At 51.5% G+C, this 26,262-nt stretch overlaps 1 protein-coding gene across 13 annotated transcripts in view; it reads right to left on the bottom strand.

The window, feature by feature from the left end:
* Positions 1 to 26,262, bottom strand: part of NCOA1 (nuclear receptor coactivator 1) — a 177,635-nt gene that overhangs the window by 76,384 nt on the left and 74,989 nt on the right. Inside the window, exon 3 of one of the 13 annotated variants that reach the window (XM_068936743.1) lies at positions 1,929 to 2,095. The exons of 9 other annotated variants lie outside the window; for them this stretch is intronic. The gene's annotated coding sequence lies outside the window, so the exon portion shown is untranslated. Of the gene's footprint in view, positions 1 to 1,928; positions 2,096 to 5,409; positions 5,484 to 7,199; positions 7,288 to 9,832; positions 9,910 to 26,262 lie in introns of those variants that run through there. 3 more of the 13 variants (XM_068936747.1, XM_068936746.1, XM_068936753.1) reach the window with 3 other exon arrangements.

Here is a 26,262-nt window from a genome sequence, read left to right on the forward strand (position 1 = left end):
CTAGACAACTGAATTACTGGTGTTAGAGAAACATTCTCAAGATGCAGACACATCTGTTCTCGTTATTGTGTACCAAAGTTGAAGTGATGCACTGCAGACGAAGCTGCCGAACGCCTGTATTTGATTTTCAGATTTGAAAGCTCTCAAAGACCATTCATGACCACGCACCTTTCCTACCACAAGCTGGAGGACCTCAATCAGCTTCAGAACCGCAACTTCTGACTGAGCCAGAGCAGAGCAGATCACCCACAGTGACTGTGCTCCTAACTATTTTTAGAAGGTGGGATGACATGCACTATCCTTCTCCCAGCAAGGATGAAGGAAAGGCTCTATTCTGGATAATACATCACCCTCTATTCTGCTGCCAAAGCAGATGAAGACTGCTGTCATCTGGTGCTGACCCCACTATAAAGAAAGGCGGCTGCAGCCTTTTAGTTCCCCAAGTGCGTGCAAGGGAGTGGGGTTTTGAAAACATGAACAATAAGCAATGTATCATGCTAGACCTCTCCATCGAGCAGATCATAACTCAGATACAAATGCTCTTTATATTACATTACAACTTCATTTGGCTTTTTGCACAATGAAGAGCTTAGCCCTTCCAATCACTCAGACCGGTCTGAACATGAGCTCTTCTCTCATCATCCGGAAAAGGCTTGCAGGCCATAAACAGGGACCTGAAAAATGGCTAAGCAGTGTGTGAGAGAGGTGGCTAATGGCGTGTTCAGAGGATATCGGCTAAGCCTTCTTGTATTTAATAACTCAATTAGGGATCAGAGAGCCATTGAAATTTGCATACAATACAAAGATTTGAAAGAGATGTAACCACCACTGAGAACAAAAACCGATTATGAAGCAACTCAGGGAGTTAAAAAATATGAGCAGGAAATATAATTGAAACTCAATCAAACACAGTCCTAATCAATAGCCTGAGGGGGAAATAAGCTAAGATGCATGGAGAAATGGCTCTTGCTACAATTTACTGGTTTGTGGTCTTTTTTTTTTCTTCTTTTTTTAAACGGGAGTCAGAACTACTCATGATACTGAGCAAGACATTGGATGCAAGCTTATACAAAATACAGGCATGACACAGCATTCATGCCTATTTGAACAGGGTCATCAGAGCATGGAGAATGAAGGGTTCAGGTTTTAGACAGCATCAGTAGCTATCTATGCATAATTAGCTAACTAAACAGAGAATTATGCACAGTTGAGATCACCTTCTCAACAGAAAGATATCAACAAGTGGTCATAAAAGAGCACCATACTCAACAAAGCGATTAGAGGGATTTGTAAGAAAAAGATTAAAACAACAGTGGTGTTTGACCAAACTTCAGTGAAAAGGAGAAGCAGCTCTAATTCCACAGGTCTGAATTACATACTACGTATCGCTGGCCAAACTCAGCCTGCGCAGTACCTTCGTGCACAAGTAGTCCATACGCTGGGCTCAGCAGCTCTGCAAAGAGTGAGATTTTTCAAACCAGGACCCACTGGGATGCAGAATCTGGACCATGGGAAAAGTCAGATTGTCAAGGAATTTCCCAGGGAGCATGGCAGAAGAGGTACATGAATCATTTAAACTAATTAAGATCTTGCTTTGCGAAGAGGGGTGAAGTAGACCAGCAAAAGGCTTATTTGCACTTTGTGAAAGCATCTGCAAAGTAGTTCGCTTCAGAAATCAATCAGCGCAACCTCGTCAGAAATGCAGACCTGTATTGGAGCAGAAGCCCCATCCAACACAGAGTCCGGCGCTGCAACATCCGACCACAGGGCTTCGCGCCAGCCTGAGCCGTGCACTGCGCACCACCGCTGCAGAGCCCGACCTGCTCCCCCAGGCCTCTCACTCCTCCTGCATTTAAACTACATTGTGCTCCAGGTTACCGCAATCTGCACGGCGCTGAACCAAGCCCCGGGAACGAAGGCTACATTACCTTAAAGCTTGAGCTGCCTCTCAGACAGACCCTCACGTGCGGCGGGGGCAGGAGACCCTCCACGGCAGGGCGAAGGTGTGCAGGGAGCCGCAGCGAAGCACAAAACTGCCTGAGCGAGTCTCAGAGGAGTAGCTGCTTGCTCGTGCTCAGTGCAAATATTCAGGCATCTGTAAGTAGGCGGAGCATAAAAAGAAAGAGCTTTCCAGAAACCTTCCGAAGAGCAACAAACGACAGTTAATAAACCAGGAGGAGGTGGCTTGGGTTCATTAATATTTATTTGCAGGATAGCAATACCTAGAGGTCCCAAGCAAGAACAGGGATCCCTGACACCGGGTGCTGCAGAGAAGAGGCAGCGGCCGCATCCTGGAGTGGTTTACGAAGTACGCTACAAAGCCCGAGACATGGGGATGGAGACGGTATGCTTGAGGTCACGCAGCAGGCCAGGACCTGTCTCTGGAGAGACACTCAAATGCTCTAGCAAGATGCAGAAATTCAGCTTTGTGGTCTAATATCTACCGAGAGAGAGCAGAACTTCTCCACCTGTGCAGGTACTACCGCACCAGCGACGGAGCCCTGGGGAGCAAAGACACAAATAACAGCCGTTTCCCTGGGTGGGCATTTGATAAAAGCTGCTGGTTTTCAGCTCGGGTTGGGTTGTTAATGCCCTCGCAAGGATCAGGCGCTAGGTAGGTCTCCAAGAAGCCCTCACTTACCAACTCCATTATGCTTGCTGGAGCGTAAGGCCGCTACGCCACGGCGATGAGACAAGAGACTGGAGCAAGAGGCTCTTATTTTACATAGACCCATCCTAGATATTTTTCAGTTCTCCATCTCTAAGCTGGGCATTTCAGAGGCCAACAGCTACCGCAACCCCCAGGAACGACATGCCAAGGCAGGACAGGAGGAGAGGGCAGAGCAAGGAACGGCGAGACACCGGGCTGGAGAACCCGCTCTCAGAGGAGGAAGAGCAACCACGGGACCGGACCAGCTGCGGCAAGTGCCACTTGAAAAATCATTTCTTCTTTTTCTCATCTCCTTATTTTGTGTAGGGCTCAGTTTTCCAAAGACCTCCCTCTCTTTTCAGCTGATAGTTTAGAGTAACCATATGGAGGAAAAGGAACAAAAAAAAAAACCCAGCAACAGTGCTGCACAACGGAGACAGAGTCACGGCTTGAACCATCATTATTAAGTCTTTATTACTACCTTACCTGACGCGGCAGCAGGCACCTCCTAACCGCACGCATCCCTGCCCTCAGGTATTTGCAAACCCAGCTAGATGCCCTATAATTAAGAGGTAAATGAGACAGCAGGGAATGTAGTGGCAGGAGGGAGGAGAAGAAAAACATAATTATCTTGAGCACTTCTGCAGAGGTGACACCTAGTTGACATTAAAGTGCATCCTGCCCAGCGCCACCCCCTGCCACCGCTTCTCCGTATTTCCAGCCGCTGCCCAGCTGGACGCTACGTTTGCGCTCCGGCGTACAAGGAGTTAAGGCATCTGTGGTATATTCCCGCTTACCCAGCGGTCATGCCTCCGCTCGCCCCCGGATCTGCACGCCGACGGCCAGGGGCACCCCGTCTGCCTCGCCACCCTCTCCCAAGGCCGGCACACGCAGCTGGGCAATAAACGGGATCGCAAAATTCATCTGGCTAAAAAGAACGGGCGAAGAAAGCCAACCGAAGGAGAACGCCGCCGGTTTGGATCGGTTCCCTGCCGGGTTTGCTGTCGCTGCATGTCGACAGAGGGAGAGGGCAAGCGGGGTGGAAATAAGGCAGGACTGTTTCTTTTGGCAGCCATCCTGGCATACGCCAAGCGGAAGCGCTTCGGAAGCGACGGTTTCGGCACCAGCCGACAGCACGGCCGCCACGGGAAAACGCAACCCGAGACCGGCGTGTTTCTGCACGCAGGTGGCGCGGTTAAAACAGCGGCCGACCCGGGAGAGGCGCGATGACGCCAAGGCGCCCGACGACGTTATCTGCTGGAAACGCTGCGTTTCGCGGCCTCCCGGCCGGCACGCTTCCGGCCCGCTGTTGGGGAGCGCTTCGGAAAGGCACCTTCTGGCTGCTGGAGGACAAGCGGGTAACAAGGCGAGGAGGCAGCCCGGGCACAAATCCCGCCGCCCGGCGGGCGCGAAGCACCGGCCCCTGCAGAGCTCACCGCCGCTGCCGGCGGCGGGGAACGGCTTCGGGAGCTGCCCGACCAGGCGGACGGGGCGCTTACTTCGAATCGCTGCGAAGATACGGGCAAAAGTAGCTCAGCTGACGAACCGCAGTCCAGGGTAGACACGCTACTGGAAATGACGCTGTACAAACAGACAAAAGCCTGCAAGCGCTGAGTGCAGACGCAGCCTCAGGCTGTCCTGCGCCGCTCCTCCGTTCCCTCCGCCGCCGGAGCTACGTAAGGGCAGGAGACGCAGCCTCCCGGGGGCAAGCCGGTGCCCGTACGTTCGCCGCGGCGCGCAAACCAAAGCGGCTCACGTAAACGCTGCTGCAAAAGCGGACAACTCGTGTTAACTCATAAAATCCACCGCGCGCCACGTTCCGGCCGTTCTCGTACGAACGCGCTGCTCACCTCGGACGGGCTCGCCGCGCGCGCCGGCCGACAGCTACCTGGGGACCTCCGGAGCCTCCGGCGAGGCGGGTCGAAAGCAGGACAGCTGGCGGGTTGTGCAGGACAGCTGGCGGACGCCGGAGGCCACCAAGCCACCCGTCCTGGTGCTACCAAGTCTTGGCTAAGCCACGAATCAGAAGACAAGCTTTTTAAGCCTACCTTGTACATCAGATTCTTTGCTGCCGAACACCAGAGAGCGGACGAGGACGGGGAGGAAGCGCGCGGTCGGGCGCAGCTCCGCGGCAGAGCCCAGCAACGGCCAGGCACAACATCGCCCGCACCACCTCCAGCCATCAGATCCGGGGAGACCTTTCATCTCGGGCCCAGGACGCAGCTATTGTAGCCGGTGCCTCAAATTACAAATATTTTACTTTCACGGTTGAAGCCACCCATTTAATTCAAAGCAGCCTGGATAATTAAGCTTTCCGGCCAATCCCCTCATCTGCAGCCCTGCTGGCTAAAGAGATCTTCGTCTCCTAAAGGTGCAAAGCGGGAGAAAGGGGCCTGCAGCCCCGCGCTGCCTCGAGGGCTGGGGGCTGAGCCGGCTGGGAGAGACCGGGCGGGATTCGGCGGCGCCAAACGCCATCCCCTGCCTAAGCCCCAGGGCCGCCGAGGAGCGCTCGGGGAAGAGCGGCCGAGTCTCGCAGGCGGAAAGGGCTTGTCGCAAGCGACGGCGCGCTCGGGAAGCACGTTTTGTTAAAACTCGCGCAGTTGTACTCCCAAGAGCGCCCCAGGCGCGCGCGACGGCAGCGAGAGAGCTTGCGACAATCCCGGGCTCCTGCAAACCCCCCCCCCGCCCCAAGTCACCGCGTTTGGCATCGCAACAAACGCTTCTGCGACAAGCCAGCCTAAAACACGCTCAAAACCAACCGGTAGCAAAAGCGTTGTACAAGAGGACTTTTGAGCACGGCATTCCCAGGAGTACGATGTCAGCGATGCAAACCTGCTCGGAAAGGTAGAAAGGAGCAAATATAATTGCGCCACTTTGCGCCCTTTGAACAACCTTTGGATGCCGATGGGTTTTTGCCAGGAAGAATAAGGAAAGGCAAACTAATTAAGCAACGAAGACGCCCGCCGTACGGCGTGCGAAAATTTTAAAAGCCTGATGAGTTGTTAGGAAGCGTTCGGCTTCTAGCTCAGGTTTCACGCTGTCATTTGGGGCGCAATCCTGATGGTGCAAAAGCTGATTACTGTTTTTTTTTTTTTCTTTTTTTCCTTTTCAAGCTTTAATTCCGAGCAGCAAAATGGGGCACTGTGGAAACAGGCATTTCTGGAAACATTTCTGATACTGCAAGCAGGCAGCTAGCGCACCTACCCACGTTTAACGCGATGAAGAAGATTCAAGCCCGCTTGCCACATTCACCTGAACGACCCCAGAAAAATCTCTTGAGCCCGCGCGGCAGAGATTTCGCCCGCAACGCGGACATCCGAAGCGTGCCGGGACCCTACCGGGATTCGGCTCCGTTAACACAGACGTTTTTGATTACCAAACCTTCCTGCCCAACGGCTGCCTTCCTGAAGCACTGCCTAGCTGCAAAAAGGGGGGGGGGTCTGTCCTCCCCTCCAGCTCTGCTGCTCGTGCTCACCTCAAGCCTGACGCGTTGGCCGCTGCCATGCACAAGGAAAGCCCTCTCTCCCCCGCGGCAAAGCCAGAGCACCCTGCCGGCTCCCCTGCTGCTGCCCAGCACCATTTGTCACCGAGCCCATCGGAGAAGAACCACCTTTCTTAAAATAAAGCGCTCGGAGGCACACGCCAGCTCCACCTCCCTCGCACGGAAACGCCTCGGCGTTTAACGCGCGCCCAAGCCCACGCCATCCATCCGCACCACAACGGCGGAGGAGCAGCCAGTCCCGGGCTGCCACCGCAACGGTATCCCGCGCCGGCGTCGGAGAATCCCACGTTTCCTGTGCAGAAAGCAGCCCGTCCGCGGCGGGTAACTCCAGACACGTACGACCAACACCCCGAGCATCGTACGGTCACCGGCGGGCAGGGAAACGCCGGAGCATTGGCAATGGGTAGGCAGTAAAGTCCTGTATTTTCTGCTGGGATTGACATGTTAGCACTGAAGCAACCTCTTCTCTGCTACTCTAGCCGGCAACGTCAGAGCAAAGCCACGTCGCAGCTAAGAGGCACGCTCCCACTCCGGCGCAGAAGAGACTAAGGCCTCTCCTCTCCATCAGGGTCCAGACCAGCCAGCACCCACGCGCATCCTCCACTCAACGTGCGGTCCTTTCTCTCAACGCTGAGCACAGCACGCGCCAATGACAGCAACTATCAGCTGTTGCCCAAGACCAGGGTGACCCCTCCGAATACTGGAACTGAAGGTCATGCACTTCAGCCTGACATTTTCCTTCCTTTCCACTCCCTGCCGCAACCCAAGGAGGAATCTCGGGAAGTCACAGACTCACACGGCGCTCCCCAAAAGCCATGACTTCCCTCTCCACAGTGCTTGGTAACAACTAGCATAAGGCTAGTTAATTCCCTGCGTCTCTTATCAGAGCTGTGAGGTGTAAATCAAGGATCAGGGAACTCTCAAAATTGTAGAGAACGGTAAATGTCGGGACTGGTGTGAACAGAGGAGGAATAGGGAGGTCGAGGGTAGAAACACCAGAAGAAAGTGGCAGCAGAAAGGCTAAAAAATGGCAGGCATTGATGGTACCTCGATTAACAGGTCATCAAGGTCTTGGCGCAAGTCTACGGCAGCGTGTCAGGAGACAAAAGGCGGTGAGTAAATCCTGGTGAGCTGCAGAGGTGGGACCGGGCGGACAGACCAAGCACGGTCAGCTCCTCGAAGGCATGGAACGGCGCATCCAAAGCCAGCTCTTGGTCACTCACCTCGGAGGAGCCCAGGAGACGCGGGAGGACTCGATGGCTGGCCTCTCCGTCAGCCTGGGACTGGGTTTATTAGAAACTAAGATCCCTTTGCACTGAGACTTGCTACACTGCTTCTACAATGACTTCCCACAACACTCGCTGTTCATCAACATCTCTCCCCGGTCACTGTTATAACGAACAGGTATGTAAGACTATTAAAGGCTGGGCAAGAGGTACCCAGCTAAAAATATAGTAACGCTGCCTATTACGTTATTACAGAGAAAGAGCAGTTTTGTGACCAACGTGAGCCTGAGATTTTGGGGGGCCTGATTTCAGGTCACAGCTCTTCTCGGCTGCCTCGGCAAATTATCATCTCCCTGCACCATCTTCAAAGCCAATTTGCCATCTCCAAGGCACAGAACACTTCCTGCTACTCTGTCTTACCGGTCTGGCTCATAAGATTTTCATGAAAAAGAGGTTCTTTTAGTGCAACGGTGCCCCTTTTGATTGAAGACCTACATATATAACAGAATAGAAAAGGATAACAAAAGACCTCTGAAAATACAGGCAGCAGTGTAAGACTGAGGAGCAGCATCATGAGAGCAAACACTTGGACATTATTCTTGTGCTATTTGGCGATGAGCTGATGTCATCAGAGACAAAACAACTGAAAAGAGAGGCAGCGAGGTTTGGAAATGGCAATTTTCTGTTGCCACTCCAGAGAGGTGTAGCAGGGCTTCTGGCAAGAATTTATGCAGCTTTTTAAAGGTTTACAGGTTGCATAAACTCTAAACAATATTCTCCATCAATCCAGCCCGTTACGACGACATACATCAAAAACGAACGCACCGCTGATGTAGGATTTACTGTGCAAAGCACTAAAATACCTTCCCCCACGCAGCGTGCTAGAGGCAGTGACTGCGTTTTTATTCCTTCTGCGTATTCCAGCACTGCCGGAGCGGTGGGTGCTGCCACACGCAGGCCGATACGCTCCCGGGGCCGGCGAGCAAGTTAACACGGTAGGCGTCCAAGCGGTCCTGCTCAGCCACCGATTTTATAGCCAGCTCCGTTTCGACAGGGGACGGGGACAGCAGGTTTTCCCCCGGCTCTTTTCGAAGCGCTGCGCTGTGCTCGAATAAACCCCAGCGCGGGACGTTACGGCGCGCCACTCCGTTCTGCACCCAAACTCCGTTGCAGCATTTGAACTCCCGACCTTGCGATCCAGAGTTCAGGTTACTCCGATCCTACAGTATAGGCAAATATTGTAAAAAAAGGGCAGTGCAGCATCTAGAAGGGCACTTCATGGATACTGTATTCTGCTGCACGTACAGTCCAGCTCTTACACCAACCATTTTTCTGTGTCGGTAAACGCTCCTTTCCGCGTCGACCTAGGTAGGATTTCATGTTCAGATTTTCTGTGCTTGCACAGGAGAACACGCAGGTTGTCGATACTTTCATCTAGACTAACAGCAGACAAACCTTCCAGAAATCGCGTGCACAGCCTACTCCGCCTGCAGGTCCGCCGTTGCCAACCAGCCCTTTTTCACCATTTTTCCCGCGTCAGAGATTAGACCATTTTGGCAACCGAGGAGATGTACATCTACCGCATTAATTAGGTTCTCAAATCTGTCTCCCTAGTTCTTTTAAAACCTGTCAAAGCCTTTGCGGAGCGAAGAGGCTGGAGCGCAGAGCGGTGCTGCGAGCCCAGCTGCACAGCAATCGAAAGCAACTTCTACCCAGGGGAAGAGTTTCTTCAAATTGTGCGGCGGTTTGCTAAAGAGAACCCAGTCCCGTCCCCCCCCCATGTACATGCGAAATCATTAACTTCATCTGCTGCTTTTACTTCTCCCATCAATGATTAACGAACATTAAGCAACCAGCATTTTTTCTTTTAACGAGGAACACGCTCCCTCTCTCTCTCTCTCTCTCTTTTAAAACTAATGTCCTTACTTCTGCAAGTCGCCGCGAGGACTCCTGCCAGATCTACCCGGCTTAAACATTTACACATTGATTTTCAAGGTCATAGCCGAAATATGTAATTTTCTACTTAGCACGTTACTCCGAAAGCGCACGGCTTTCCCAAACCCCAGCAAGGGCACGTGCAAAGGCGCAGGGCAGGCAGCACTCTTAATAAGTCCAATCAATAAAAGAGGTAAAACGCTCGGGGTAAGGCGGCCTTGGAAAACGTAAATATAATTCATGAGCCGGTTTTCCCTTTGCGCTGGTAGACACAGCCTGGAAAAAGGGGACGCCCAAGGCTCGTCCCCGCCGCCGGCAGCATCCCCGCGCGCTCCCCGGCGAAGGGTCTCCGAGCGCAGCTGCGGGCAGCGGGAGGCAGAGCGGCCGCTCGGGCGCCGACCGGCCAGCGGCTCCCGGCGAAAGGCCGAAAACTCGCCGAAAGCCGGTCCCGGAGCCCGGGGGGGGGGGGGGGGGGGGTTGCGAGAGGAGGGCGGAGAGAGGGGAGCCGCTTCTCCTTACCTGCGAGCCGCCCGGCCGAGCGAGCCGGCGCGCGGGCGACTACGCTGCTGCCGGGAAGCTGTCGCCGGCTCGCCGTCGCCCGCCGGGCTGCCCGGCGCACGGCGCTGCCATGACGGGCGCCGCGCTCCCTTCCCACGCCGCCTGCCTGCTAATCACGGCGAGCGTGAGCTGGCTCCGGCGCAGCAGCGCGCCGCTTTAGCGGGGGGGGGGGGGGGGTGGAAAAAGAAAGAAACGGGGGGGGGGAAAAAAAAAGAAAGAAAGGGAAAAAAAAAAAAGAAAAAAAGGAAGCGCTGTTTGCAGTTTGCTTTGATTAAAACCGGAGCTAGCACGGTCTCAGCGAGGCTCGCGTCCAACAAGGAGAAACAAAATCTCTTGCAAGCCAAAGCGACGTCCTCGCTGCCTGCACCGTTCTCCAGGGTTCGGCCCCAAGCCGGCTTTTTAATCCCCGCGCCCGTCCAGGGCGGCGCCGGAGCTGCAGGCGCCCTCCGCCGCGCAGCCCTCCGCCGCGGCACGGAGGAGCTGCCAGCGCGCAGCCAGCAAAACTAAGGGGCAACAAGAAAAAAAAGCATTTCACCCGAATCACATCAGCAAGCCCCCAGGCACATCCACCGCCGGGGTCCCAACCCGGGGGCCGCGGACACGGCGGCTCTTCCCCCAAAAGCGGGCTTTCAAACCAGTTTTTTAATTGCACAGCTCGGCAAAGCGGCTCCTTGCGATGCCACCGTGGACCTGTCTGAAGGACGACGCCAGCGGTCCCGCGGCCCTCGGCCGGGACGCGTGGCCAAAGCGCCGGCCGCGCGATCCCGCCCGGCGTGGGACACCGGAGCCCGGCCGGGCGTCCGACCTCGCACCGCCCAGCGCGCGAGGCAAGGCGAGCCCTTCGTTTCCCAGTTTCCTAGAGCAAACGTGTCGCCAGGTCACCCTTCTGCTCTGGAGCGAAGGGACGGGAACGGGCCCGGGTTCAAGCGGCCGCTGACGTGCAGGCCGGAGAAGAGGGACATCGCTGCATCTTTGTGCAGCGAAGAGTCACCCCGCAGACGCTGTCGAGGGCTAGAGGTGATTTTTTGGACTAGCACAAACAGAGGAACCTTAGCGTGTTTGGGCTGTAAAATGGCTGTTTTGGTCAGAATCCAAGTAACTCCAGTTTTGCCCCCAGCGTGGTATCTGCTCTACGGGTTCTCAGGAGAAGGTTCCTCCGCTGCTGCCCCCGTTGTCCATCGCTGGTGGAGGAAGACCAGCATCCCACAGAATCACAGAATCACAGAATCGTTTAGGTTGGAAGGGACCTCTGGAGATCATCTAGTCCAACCTCCCTGCTCAACCTGGGTCACCTAGAGCATATTGCCCAGGATCACATCCAGACGCGTTTTGAATATCTCCAGCGAAGGAGACTCCACCACCCCTCTGGGCAACCTGCTCCAGTGCTCTGTCACCCTCACAGTGAAGAAGTTTTTTCTCAGGTTCAGATGGAACTTCCTGTGGTTCAGTTTCTGCCCATTGCCTCTTGTCCTGTTGCTGGGCACCACGGAGAAGAGGCTGGCCTCATCCTCTTGACACTCCCCCTTCAGATACTTGTACACGTTGATGAGATCCCCTCTCAATCTTCTCTTCTCCAGGCTGAACAGGCCCAGCTCTTGCAGTCTTTCTTCATAGGAGAGATGCTCCAGCCCTCTAATCATCTTGGTAGCCCTCCGCTGGACAATTCTCTTCAATTCTCTTCTCCCAATTCTCTTCATCAGACCCAAAGGTGAATGAATCATTTGCACACCAGGACTTGCACAGCACAGCTACGGACGTCAAAGAACAGAAGGAGAAAGAACTAAAAAAGCCATGGAGGCAGGAAGCCTTAACCAGAAGTTTGGAATAAGCCCGTCAGGAGGATGGAGAGTTGCAGAAGTGCTGCTCCAGGAGTCAGCAAAGGAGAAAACGCCTGAACCCACCTCAGCTGTGTTATATCAGGCAACGTAAAAACCCAATGAAGGAAACGATGAGAAAGGGTGGACGGAGAAAAAGTGCCGGAGGCAGATGCGGAAGCAAGTCTTGGAGAACCAAAGAGCGATATAGTTATGATTATAACTTAACTCCATTAAAGAATAGCGCCGAGGTGGCATGTTTTGCCGGGGGAGGATGTTGTCATGTGCATGGCCTGGTCTGCAAGATCTTGGACTTGGAACAGTCACATAGAAAAGGAGACAAAGAGCATGACAAACTGTCAGAGGAGGTGGAGTAATAATGTTGAGGCATATTAAAAAACGCAAACAAATATAAAAATCTCAGGTACTGCAGCTACAAGCGACAGCCTAACCAAGGTCTCGAGCATCGACTCCAGAGACCTTGTGCGCTACAACTGTACAAAGACAGCACCAGGGGAACGTAGCAAAACGGAAACTCAGGTGCGATTCTAACAAAACTCCAGCATCCGCTTGAAGACCCTCTTCCCTCTCCCTCTGCGGAACAAACCTTGCTAACGACAAAACCCGACTCACCTGTTCAACAAACAAGTTTCTGACTAAATTATCCCAAAGTACAGCTCTTTTTTGAGGGGATACTTCCAGCTTTTTGCTCTCTGTAGTCTCGGAACCTCTTCTGATACTGCTTAACTCTTACGCTGCATCTCCTAGAAAATACCCATTTCCTTAGTGGAATGGATAAGGGCATGATACAACGCAAGAAAAGAAGAGAAATATGCTAAGCTTCAAGAGTCTACCAACAAATTCCACCCCTTCAGCTGTTCAATCATTTTTATGACTTCAGCAGGAAAAATACCCTTTCTGGAATGGCCCGGCTCCAGCAATGAATTTGATTACAGCTGCTGCGTTAAATGAATGATTAATAGATGGCTTTGTCGTAGCTGCATCTGCCTCTCCAGCAGCAGAGCCCATTGGTGTCAACCTGGGCGTAACCACCAAATTCTCGCTTCGTTACTTGGTATTCTCACTACCCCAAGTACCCCCGCGGCCTCAGCAAGGACAGCTATTTTTTCACTCTGTCTCCTCTTATTCCTACAAGGCAGCAAAAGCCGGCTCGGGCAGAGGGATGCACCCCCCACACAAAACGTTTAACGGGGGGTTCAGCGATCCCCGGACAGTCTCTGTTCGATGCAGTGATTCGCATTTTTTTCAGGGCAATCTGAAAGAGTCAGATGGGAAGAAACTAATGCAGTGTCACCATAAAAGGGGAAGTAAACTCCACAAAACTAGATCTCCCATTACAGAGTAGAAGACGACAAACGCTCTAGAATACAAAGAAGAATTCGCAGGAGCTACCGAAGTGTTGCAAGGAGCCCAAGTTTCATTTTCTTGCTCATCCTCCTGAGCACGGTGATTAATTATGAAGCCTGCGGAAAACAAGAGAGCGGAGGGAAGCGAATTCCCTGCCGGCAGCCCTGTGCCCTGGTGCACTCGCACCACCGATCCATCACCCGTACCGCTGGCAAATCCCAGACAAAGGCTACCCACTGCCAACAGCGACAACTCACGCCTCCAGCTTAAAAAATTGCCAACAAGCCGGTAACTATACCTGACCTTCAGCCATTCCCACTAAGACAACTCTCCAAACACAGGCTGACCTACTTACAAATATCTTTTTTTTTTTTTTGCGGAAGACTTGCTAATCGACACTGGAAACTGAGAACCTTTCTGCATTAAAAAGACGAAAAAAACCACCATGTGGCAATTCAGCGATACTGTCAGATCACACCGCGGGGCTTGCAGTGACGCACCTTGCTCTCGACTCTCCATTGACGTTATACAAACACTTGTTTCTCATTGTTTTCTCCTGAATCAAGCATAGGTTTTGAGCTCTAAACAGTTTATCTAGGGGAAATGACATCCAGCTCCCTGTAAATTTTAACTTTAATGAGCTTTCCGCCCTATAAACCCATTGGCACTACCAAAATCACAGAGAGCCCACCACAAAGCACTACTCTGAAGCATGACAACCCTGGCAGGTTATTAAACCTCCAGCTCAAGTAGAGGTTTTCAGGAAAGGAAATTTAAAAAAATGAAGTCAAATCTGTTCTTCTGCCAAATATTCCTACAGGTTGGTTAGACGGGGTACTCACAACGGAGGTTTCGCTTTCATTTATATTTACTTTTATGATTGTCTTCGAGAGAAATAGCAGTGTACGCAACCCCAAACAAATCACAGCTCTGGCTTTCCTGCTTATTTCAACAGCAATAGCACCCAGTGCATCTCATCCACCCTGATGGGGTAACTGGCACAAGCACAGTGAAGAGCAGTTTTTGCCCAAAGCACTCAGAAATTGAAGCTTCAAGTAACGCTTAGATCCAAGACACCAACGAAGAAGCACGAACCGCCAGCGTGATGTTTCTGCACGTTTAGGACACAGGTGTGAGACGCTGTGGTCCAGCTGCTCCCATTTGCAGGCATCCCGAGAAATCTGAAGTTTCATGATCATGGGCAAAACATTGTAGAGTCCCTTCAAAATACCTCAAGCCTGATCTTGCACGGCTACAGGCAATGGCATCTAACGGTTGGAAGACACCACACATGGGAATTCTCCCCTGCCAGCAGTGGTAAGCTTTCCTGGTTTAAGTGAGTCCTAAAAAGTGAACAAGTAGTATGCACAAATTTTGAGTAAGCCTAGCCCTAACATAATACCGGAAGTGGTAGCTGGTAAAGAGAAAGAAAGAGAGAGAGAGAGAGAGAGAGAGAGAGAGAGAGAGACAAGACAGAGACAGAGAGACACACACACAAACCTTTTGCCACACACCTTTAAAAGCCACGTTGATTAACAGCATCCTGAAAGATGTCTTTTCAGGTTACAGAGGGAAAACGAGGTTTAGTTTATCTGAGATGTAGACCACTTTGCAGTGAGCGGATGACCCTGAGAGGAGGCCTTCAAGGACAACTATTTTTTTCATGGTGAATGAAGGAAGGGAGAACGTCCTTCAGCTTTTAGCCTGCCTGAATAAACTCTCAGCTTGACCTAACTTGAGCAAGACCTTGCCAGCAGCCCTCCTGGAAAAGCTTGCACGAGCCTTTATTGACACAGGGAGCTGACCTAGCAACACCCACCCGTACATCAGCTTAGACTAACAGATACCTCCAGAGTCACCACTTAATGCGTTATGCTTTCTATACGAAAGCCACCAATCACCCTACACTGACCATCAACCATCCTACTACATCCACACCAAACCTGACATTAGCAAGAAAGCAGACTCGCAGCAGAAGTTCAGATTTAACTCCAAGTCCTTTATAAATGAAATAAAATCAGACCGTTCAACTTCACCACCCGCTTCAGTCACTACCACTCCTTCTAACTCAACACCCTTGCCCTTCGCTCAAGCCAAATCACTGTTATAACCTACACGTTATTTATAGACAAACACTCCACCAAAAGATTCATCTTCCGTGAGCCTCAGTGGCGCCAGAAAGTCTTCTGGGAAGCTGAAGCTTCTCCCTGAAGACTGACACACACTTCACCTCTCCGGCCCACCTGCGAGCGCCCGTGGACGGTAGCTGGACGCGGCACCGAACGAAGTGCCACCGCGCCAGGCTCAGCACTTCTCCGAGTCCACGCGATTACAGTAACATCCTTTGACAGGCAGCTCCAGAGAGGTTTCCCATCCTCTCCAGGTAGGGAGCAGCAGACGCAGAGCATTCAAGGTGAACATCTGAATGGAAGAGCAGAATTGCTTTGCTTTATTTAAGAAAAACAAAACAAAACAAAAGCAAAATGTGCATTTAAGCCTGTGTGTCTGCTGAAGCCGGCAAATTCAGGATGTTCCAGCCCAGTGTTCTTCTATCACTTAAAAAAGCTGTAAGAAACCTAAAAATTGGCTAGATTCTTATTTCCGTTTCTGCATCTGGGAAATGAAGCTCGTGGTAAATGTCTAGCTTAAGCGATTGTCAGCACTTAATGTTTCTATTTACTCCAGTCCAAAAGAGCAAACTTTAAATAAAAACTGAACTTAACGAAGTGTGTCGCGTTCTTCAGGGCACGCCTGCTACACTTGCGAGCGAGATGCTTTCCCAGCCCCTGTGCCACCACCCCCTAAAAGCCCAAGCTCCCTCCCAGTCCAAAGCCTGGCTTTACGAAGGAAGAAAGAACAAAATTCAGCCCCAGCGCTCTTAGATTTGTACCCTACGGTGGCTCTGTCGGCGCCCTACGGCAGCGGCTCCCACCCTTGCATTTGCGTGCACGCGCGCGTTTGTGGCTGCAGCAAATGCACAGGAGCTGAAGCTTCGACAACGAAACACCTTTTCCCACTTTTTGCGTGGTGGCCACATGGACAACCGCTGCCCTGGCTACTCCTTTGCCACCAACCCCCGTCACCAGCACCACCGGGAGGACGAACGCAACAACCGCACCTGCGAGTTCGCCCCATCGACGCGGGGTTTTTTTTAAGCGAAACACGGATTACAATCAGACTTCAGGATTAGTCTGGTTTGCGTAATCACTTCTCAAACGACCAACCAAAAATTCCTCGTGCCCTCCCCTGAAAGGGAGGTGGACAATACGTCCCTCTGCATTTGCCTACCTGGTGCTGCTAGTCTAACATTGCAGGGCACCACCAACAAATCAACTTGAAAATGAAGTTACTAGGTAACAGGCTGGAGCTCATTTTCAGTACCAGCTTGGCCAGCAAACAAATCGCTCACGTCTGAACGTTAAAACACGATTACCAGGGCTAAAATCACAGTTTGCCTTCTACCCACCCAAATTTCCACCTGAGCAGCTCCAAATTCCTCTGCACATATCCACCTTGAGGTCTTAAAGGTCTGCTCTGTTCTTTAAGGATAAAGAAAATGAAGTCAACACTAAGAAACAGGTCAGCTCCGGGTGTCGCACACACAAAGTAGGCAAATTATGCAATTTGCTAGCTGGTTTTGTAATCCAGTCTTCTACCCACTCAGGAATACCCTGAAACTGAACCTTTTTCTCCGGATTTCAGATTGGGTTTCAGCCAGGATGTTCTGGAGTAAGAGTCTGCATTTCTTCCCAAAGGACTATCTCAAAGTCACGTGTGACATTATCTAAACATCGTATCATCCGCTTCACACCGCGCTCCAGGATAACCGCACACACACACACATGCACATTATCTACATACATATAATTTGCAATATAATGGCTAGAAAATACATCTAACGATGCAAAGCCTTCGCTAGCTCTGGGTAAGGCAAGGGTGAATTTTGCTGTTGAAATTGAAACTCAGCCTGGAATTGCTAAGCGACAAAAACAAAAGATGTTCTCCCGAGCGGATGGTGTGTGTTATAAACTCGGCAGTGGTGCAGTCTTGGCATTCAGCAGCAAGAAGAAAGAAGTACAAACTCAGGAAAAAAACCCAGGGCAGGCTTCCACCCGCTGAATCCCTAAAACGCCCATGGCCAAACGCATTAAGTGTCTAGTAAACCCTCATGAATTGGAAGCAGTGACCAAGCCATCCAAACACAAACGCCTGAATTTTTCCAACGAGCTCACAACCGAAGAACCTCAGGCATCGCCAAACTTCCTCCTCTGGATAAGCGCGAGCTAGTTAACCGGAAGGACGACCCTGGGAAACCCGTTCAAAACGACACCTGCAGAGATTGACCAAAACCTGCCGCTGAAACGCGCTTGTCCTCTGGGAGGAAGAGCTCGGCGTTGTCCACGCCGGACAGAGGAGCACCCCAATACAACGGGGAAACACAATTTTATCTCTGCTTCCTACAAATATATGGAGACATTTACTGAGTCGGGAGCAAGATCTACTGCAATATGCAACATGTATGTGCATATATATAAAAAAAAGGGTGTGGGTGTGGGTGTATATATGTATATATATATATAAAATAAAGGACAATTCCCTGCCTGCGAGCCTCCCTGAACACCAGACTCTTCACCTGCAGCCCAGAAACAGGCAGAACCTACCGCTGCGGGGGGGAGATGAATAACCTGCTGGTGCACTAATGGGATCTGCCCGTGGGTTTGTGGTCCTGCCGTCCGATCCCTTCTGAATCAATGCACTGCTGCTTCAACCTGCGCTCGTCCGACTGCAGAAGCGCGCCGTTATTAACGCTCGCAGCGCTTCCCCAAAGCCCCAAAGCCCCTCACAGACATCGCCGTAGGAAGCAACAGGCGTCGCGCAAGCCCTCCCCTCGCCAAGAAAGGGATCGAGACCTCATCGCTCGTCCGATTTCAGTTTCAATGCCTCGTAAGAGGCTCCGCAACAGGAATAATTATAAACTGGTTATGAAAATAACTTACCTCCCGTGGAGCAGAGAGGTCCTAAGGGTTCAATTAGGCGACAAGAGAAAACAATCAAGAGACACCCCGGGATAGGTCTCGCTTGTAAAAATGTATCGCCTTTGTTATTCTTATCTAATTGTAACGGCTTAGGTAACCAAACTTAATTGGGAGCCAGCTGTGACGGCGGTGTGCGCCCTGCACAACGGGCCTAATGCCTGCGTCTCGGGTAAACAAGAGCCGATCTGCTGAGGAGGTCATCGCACCCACTTCAGTCGGCATCATCTGGAGATCCCCGTTTATTGCCCAGAGGGAAGGAACAGACGCAAGGCCTTCGCGCTGCCGCAACATCAAAAAGCCTTGTTACGTTTCTGAATTAAAGCTCCGGCGATGGCATCGTTGTTTTAATTCAGTTGCGTTTTCTTCCTATTCAACAATACCTGTAACAATAAACCCTGAAAAATGGTGGTGGTCTCACGACTAAGGCTCAGCACTGAGAATCACAAAAGCCAGGTTCTCGCCCTGGTGTGGAGATGGACTTCTCGTGCGATCCCCTCTAATCCCCTTCCCTCTCCATCCTGTAAAGTCAGGATAATGCTTCCCAATAGCCAAAGGAAAAGGGGAAAGAAAGTAACTTATTAATGTGCATATTACTCTTGGACTCCTTAGCTGGAAGTGCAAAGCATTTTTGCACTGCCCACTGAACCGCGGAGCTACACGTGCGCACTGGTGCCACGACAGAAGTAACCCCAGTCTGACCACCAGCACGCTTAGAAACCCATTGCACCTACGGCATCTTCAACAGGTAGGATGGATCCTCCGCAAGGAACATCGAGGTCTCTTGGTTCCCGTTGCAAATCTCATAAAAAGAGACTAAAACTACAGCCCAGGTGCTAAGCACTGTGCGGAGAGCATGATGCAACCCAGAAAGAGCACATACCTGCAAAGGTGCAGGGCAAGCCGGGCCACCCTACGCCCAGCCATCATCCAAAGAATGCCAAAAGCCAGCCTGGTCTATGATGACTTTTTTTCGAAGGAAGATATGCATGCCAATGATCTTCTCTGCGCTGCCATCAACAGCAGTTAGATCAAAATTATATACTACTGGCAAAGCAATTTTATAAAATAGCTGCATTACAGAAGAGCATACCCTTACAGTGCTGAAGAAGGCAAGAGACACATGCGTAAAAAGGGACAAAACTCATCAACCCTTAGCGATCTCAATCTAATTATTTTCTAAAGATTCAAACAGGCACAGGCTTAATCTTGAACTCTGTGCACAAAAAACACCCCAGCCCCCTGACCATTTTCTGCATTAAGCTGAGGGTTGCATCTTCACCAGGCAGCAAAAAAGGAGGGCACAGGCGAAAGTGGCAGGGACAACTAGCGCTCACTGAACAATGGACGCAGCAGGCATTGGGAACCTCTTCTTTTTGCTGACCAGCAGTATTGCTGTAAAACCGGCGCTCCGAGACTTGCACAGCTCAGCAGGACCCCAGAGCCTTTGCCTCTCGGAGGTGAGATCTTGCCTGCGTGACAGGGAGCTGCTCAGCAGATAGGGCACAGAAGTCCTCTCCCAACCCCGAGCACCAAAATATCTCACTGCTGCCCTACTTACAAGCACTGTTTTGAAAAAAGCAAATAAAAAACGAATGCTCAAATTGCTACCGATTAAACGGATTAAAAGAAACTCACTCAGTAAGCGGGGAAACTACTAACCAGCTCTTATTGTCTGTATTAAACAGAGAAAGAGTACTTACAGATATTGCAGACATCTGTGCCTCCACAGCTAGCTCTACCTGCACGGCAGATTTTTTTGGCTATGCAGTCTCAGGACACTCTTTCCAAATCAGCCCTTGCTTGTTTTTCTCACCCAAACCTTGCCATTAAAGTCAACGATGAATCCACTGAGATGTGAGAGGAAAGGCTCACCTGGGCTGCAGGTTTAGCGACTAGCAAAATCCAAAAGCAAGCTAGACGTTTTGATAGCTAATAAGAACACCAGCACTGTAATTTTTAGATTAATAACAAATAGTTCTGAGATAGAGTCTTCATCTTTGCTCTTCAGAGCATAAATGTATGTCCTGGCCATTAGCGATTAGGAGGAAGACTTTCCCAGGGCAGGATAATCCAGGGTGCCTGCTCCAGGGATTTTTGCATCTCCTCTAAGCAGCCACCATCAGAGCGGGAATATCAGATTAGAGATCTCTGCTCCAAATCTGCACGAGCTGTGTATTACAACCGTACCGAGAAGATCCAAGAGCAGAGCGTTATGATGATTGGCACGGTAGAAATACCCAGAATTAGATTGTCCCTGCCCTGGATGTCAAGACCTGAATACATTAGACAAGTAAAAGGAAAAAAAAAAAAAAACCCGACCATCTCCATTTTATAACTAGAGCCTCCAGCCAGATTTAAGCGTCTTGCCAAAGGCCTACAAGAGTCTAGTAGTGCTGGCCCAAATCTCAAGGCTGAGTTGAGGTCCCTAACCAAACACGTAGTTTCTTCTCCACCCTCTTTCTGTCCAGGTCCATTAACTATTCAGGTGACCAGAGAGCCAAATGAATAAAGTACTCCATATAGCCATGCTCACCTCTTCCCTGGTTACCGCTCAGTTTTCATCTACCCAGTCAAGATCATCTCCAGATTCAGATCATGTAGTATTTCAGCAGTACCTCCACCTCATATTTACAAAGCAAAACTAAAAAGTTAAAGAGCAACCCGTGAACACAGCCATGATTTTGCAACCTACGCCGCTGCTGAGGAACGTGTTGCTCGTGGTGGAGAACGGCGTAGCGCGGCCCCTCCTCTGCTTCCAAGAAGCAGAGAGGCCAGCTTTGGGGGTTTGGCCCTCCCAGAGGCGCACCACGTTGGCGAAGGGTCTCGCTACGCTCATGAAGCAGAGCTGCCGCGAGGCGAGGTACGTGTGTCCTTACACTCACGCTACCCCGTGTTCACACCCAGCCCAACTCCTGAGAAATTTCAGGGGGGAAAGTCTTTTATTCCTGAAACATGAACAGACGGGTTTCAGACGGACGAAAGCCCGGGGACATGAGAGATGGAGAAGGCTTGCAGCAGCGGTGGAGAGAAGTCCTTGGAGAGGCAACTCTCAGGTGGAGCCAATGCTCCTCTCTTCTACAACGCTTCGGCCCCCTCCCTCCCCCCCTCAACAGCGACCAGTTTATCGCCTCTAACTTCTACTCTCTCGAATTTGATATTCCCTCTGCTCAACCGTGTGCACTTGCCAAGCAGGTCCAGCAACATTTTCCCCGCGTTGAGCAAGACCGCCCAGGGCCCAGGTCTGCTGGCACGGCAGCCAGCAGGTTACTTATCCCGCCGCTAGGACCGAGGGGCGCGGACACAGCAGCCTCCGAGGCCAGCACGTGCAACACCTGCGAGGGGTCCACCACCGCACTCGGGATTCCCCTGAGTCTGGACCAAAGCTCATGTTTTCGGGTTGATGCAGCTAAGGGCTGGCCACCAGGAGCCTGCCCGAGGAGCGCGGCAATGGAGTAGATCACAGCCCCTGACCTTGAGAGCATTCCTCCGGCTACGCGTCCTTCCCGACTTAGAAACAACCGTCCCTAAAAACGCCCGGTGTAATCACGCAGTCAAAACAATCACGACTCGAAAGCCACTTTCCCCAAACTCGGTTTCAGGTTGCAGAGAAGATTAGCGCAATCAAATCTGCAGGAGCCTCAGCAAAAAAATACCCCGAATGCCGCCAAGCTAAGGTTGTGCAGCTCCTGCCGGGAGTAAGCAACTCTGCATGCCAAACTGCGTAGGACGATAAGGACGAGGAAGATACGCTGAACGCAGTGACAAATGACTCTGCCGCTCAAGAGGTTTTTTTCACCGAAGTGCCCTGCTCCCCAAACACCACAGCTAAATTCTCACCACTTCCGAGGTGAAGGACCCACCAGCGGGCACTTCCCAATGTGCCGCCTGGTAGTTTCAGTGGCCTACCTTGGACCAAGGGTGAAGTTTGCTGGGCCTAGGTTGGACCTAAGAGCATCGTTTCTTGCACTGGCCCTGGCAGCCGGTGGCGTGGGACAGCACTGGACATGGATGAACACAGCCTTCTCTCTTGCTGCTCCCATCTGGGTCCTCACCCGAGCTGCATAAGGGATTTTTTGGCTAAGCATTGTTATTCCGGCCCCATGTGAACGACAATTAGCACAGCTTGAGAATGCTACTTAATTAACGCCACGGAAGCAGGAATGCAGCACGACCAGCCCCAAAGAACAAAACAAAACGCCCCAAAATCCATCATCCCCAAAGCCCTACAGCCAAATAAAAACTAGCGGTTCCGAAGCCCAGCAAGAAGTTCCTTTCGTTCGTCTGCAACACCTGAGCCTTAACTGACACCAGGTTTTCTACGCAAACACAGAGTCTAGAACTTGCTTTTCTTCTTTTTCTATTTTAAACAAAAGTTGAGATTCCCAAAATAGCTTGATTTGGAAGGCTGAGGCTTGAAAGACTCACATATTACAAAGTTTGCAATAAAATCATTACTTTTGGCAGCTCTTGGAACGTGGCACAGAGCTCAAGAACAGCAAGAGTTCTCCTCTTCTCATTCGCGGGCTTTCGCACCGGCTGCGGAAACGATTTTCTAACTGTTGCTTTAATGCTAAAGTCCAAAAATATCATGTTGCTTGGGAATTCGGAAACTGAAACCAAAAGTGAGCTGGTCAGTAAAGCTATGCTAAAAGTGAAATGTATTTACAAGTTCTTTTATATCTCAAATTGCTTACTCTTCTTTAAAAATAAGAGGGGAGGAGGTGAAGTCTTTTTAAAAATACTTTTAATGGCTCCCAAAGAGCCTCGGTACTATAAAAGCTTTGCATCTTAACCAAATGTTATGAACATATATGAATTTCTATTACACTCGCAAACAGTACATCTTTGGTTTCCGGATCAAGAAATTCCTCCTCTGCTCAAGACATAGTAAGAAAGCCTGCCGAAGGAATTTCACTAAGCTCATAAACGCTTCACATCAGCTCAGCCACAGTCTGTTTCCAGCCGCATGACAGTACTTCTTTTGGACACGCTTGCACTACAAGTTTATAAGTTGGGTTTTTTGGTTTTTTGGGTCTTTTTTTAAAACTGGGCTTGACCCTGCGAACGGCTCTATGCTGAGAGATTTTCGCATTCCCTGCCCCAGTGCGGGTCCCAGCACGAGCCCAGTCACAGGCAAGGAAGGGAAGAACGGCGGGACTGTTTCGGATTCACACGGGAGCTGGCGCGAGATGGATTTTCGCTCAATATTGAGCAAAGCAGGTATCGCGCCTGGATGCCAAACCGGAGCATCCTGCTCCTAGGAATAAGGGAGGAAACGTCCTGTTTTTTCTTCTTTACAGGTTCAAGCCTGTACCTACAGAAGCTAACAGCAAAAGCGAGCGGCAATGCCGAAGCAATGTTAGCGCGGCCGCGTCAGCCCGGACTGCGAGGAAGATGCACCCCATGCCAGAAGAGGGATTTGGGGCTTTTTTTTTTTTTTGCAAGCGCAGCCACTCCCTGAACGAGATTTACAAAGCGAGGAGGCGATTTCCAACCCGCCGGGATTATTTCAGCGCACGGCGCCGCCAAAGAGGCGTCTCCCGTCTCTCCCCGCCTTTCGAGGAAAGGACGGGACCCGCGCGCGAGCCCGACCCGGCCGCCTGCGCGCCCGCCGTCCCGTCTCCCGCGCCGGTGACGGGGCGGGGGGGGCATGACCGCGGCTCTCGGCGTTCAGCCACAAGAAGTCACTAGCGAGCCAAATTCCCCCTTCCTCGGGCGCGTCGCTGCCGCCACGGCCTTGGCGAACACTGCACGTCGGACTTGCTGCGTGACAACGCGTCACCCCGTCACCGCGCGCCCCGGCCGGCCCGCGAATCAACCTGGGACGTGCAAGACCGGTCAGGCTCCGAACGCGGGCTCGGTAGAAGAGCGGCCGCCAAGCTTTGCGAGGTGTCAGCCCAAGACGTTCCTGCGGCGTTGCCTTCCAGCCGCTCGCCTTTACGGACGTGAAAGCTCTCCAGGAATATTCTGCAAACCCAAAGGAGGGCACGGCCATGAAAGCGGCCGGATCCAAAGCCGGGCGCTTTTATCGTTCAAAGAAAGAGAGAGAAATAAAGTGTTTTAACATGATTCCAGGATGCCCCCAGCAATCCGTACACACAGCAGGGACGAACGGCACGCTCCACACTCGCAGCCGCCACCACGCGTGTCCATGCATGCAAAACTGCAACAACAACAGGTCAAGTAGTGATAAAGATCACTACTTCAAGCAAGTGCTTTTCACCCATACAGTGCCCCCTTAAAAAACGATCCGGTCCCATCTAATCCTTCGAATCGTCTCGATATTCCCCTGGGATCATATTACTGTTGTGCAAGGTCTGCTGGGGGGAGGAGGAGAGGGAGAGACCTTTCGCGTGTCGACCCCTTCCCTCTCGCAGCAGCGAAGCAGCCGAGAGAGACCCACAAGCCGGGCATCGGAAAAAACACATCGTCCAAATTTCGACCGTAAAAGCACCAGGCAGAGCGTTCACTTCACCGAGCGGAAGCAGGGCAAGCAGCAGTGCTGAGCGGGGACGGGTTAAGCGCTGTCCCCCAGTGCAAAGCCCGTTTGGTTCGCTCTCGCTAACGTGCCCTGCGTGACTGCCCAAGCCTGCGAACCCCAGGTGGCTTCCGAGGCATCGCTGTAGACGCTTTGCTTCGCGCTTGCTGCTTCCGCAGTGCAAGAGCTCGAGGAGGGACCCATGCACAAACGTAATTAGTTAAAGGATGCTTTCCCGCAGTTGGAGGTGGAGGCCTGAATAAGAAGCCACGCTGTCTTTTAGCACATAATTACGCGGCTGTTAAATTTGTGTGTCAGGTGTCATGACGCCGGGAAGGAAAACGTATCTCTGGACTACATACAGAGAGAGCAAAGGATGGGGGAGACAGACAGAGGAACGCGCAGGAGGCCCAGCAGCCTGCAGGGAACCTCATGAATGGTTATCACCAGGTGTCACCTGATTTCAAAATCGAGAGGAAGAGACCGAGCTCTATGTTCTTAAGAAAGGAAGGAAGACTTAAAAGCTAATGAATAATACCAAGAAAAGGAGGTTTTATTGTCTACTACTCTTGACTTTCTGCCCCACTTTCAGAAACGATTCCCGCAGCTATGTTAGCAGAAACTGGTGAGGTTCCTGCGAACCGGAACTGGGAACTTCTGAGAAGATGAGGCCTCCGAGATGGAGCTCTCTGGACTTACTGGGATCCCCACGGTTTCTGCAAAAGCAGCGGCACAACCCAGTCTAGATACTGGCAAACCCCACCTAATGGGCGAGGAGCCTGCCATCGAGAGAGGGCAAGACTTGCAGCGCTCCAGTCCCCTCTTGAGGCTTTCTGGTAAGAGCTGGAATTAGGAATACTAAGCTGTTTTTTAGACACGTCTTTTACTCGAGCAGAAATCTGCAAGCCCAGCTTTGTCCATCACCGCTGTGGAGCTCCTCTGAAGGTCTGTCTTCAATAACTACGCAGCAGCTCGCAGAGGGGAGCTGCCCCGGGCCAGCGGTGGTTTCAGGGCCCGAGCGATGCCCGCCAGCGCTAAGGCTCTCTCCTGCAGCTGGAACAGGAGAGAAGAGAGAACAAGAAGTGCCAGAAGGGTTTAAGACTTTCAACATAAAAGACCCAAAGGACAGCCTGTACACCACAAACCTGTCTGCTTTTCTCATGTTAGATCAGTGGCTCTATTAAAAGGCAGCAGCTATCCCAGCAAACCCCGCGTAACTCCAGGGGGATGGATGACCTGAGCACGAGGAAGATCTCAGTTTGCACAGATTACACTTGGTGCCAGGGTCTGCAGAGCAGCTCGAAGAGCAAGTGTACTGCACATGCCCTGTCAAAAGGTAGTAAAGGGGAACCCCAAATTTATAACAACTACAGCAGGAGACGAGGAACTCTCAAATTGTCACCCAGCCGGGAACTTCACTCAGACCAAGGACTGAAGCTCCCTCCTTTCCTACTTGCGCACCTTTACAAACAATTACAAACCTAGAAATTAGATGGATGAGAAATCCCGATAAGACAGTAATCAAAGTGCAACTACTCTGGTAGTGGAAAGCTGGTATCCACATTTCTTCTTCCAAAAAGCAGAAATCAAACGAGGTCACTTACTTAGTTCGTAACTCCACGCTGAAGGTTACCTAACCTGTGAAAGGTTAACAGCGGTTATCAGCTACTCTTTTCACAGTTTCTGTTTGCAAGC

The sequence above is a fragment of the Struthio camelus genome, chromosome 3 (genome assembly GCF_040807025.1).
Source record: "Struthio camelus isolate bStrCam1 chromosome 3, bStrCam1.hap1, whole genome shotgun sequence".
In the NCBI taxonomy this organism is placed as follows: Eukaryota; Metazoa; Chordata; class Aves; order Struthioniformes; family Struthionidae; genus Struthio; species Struthio camelus.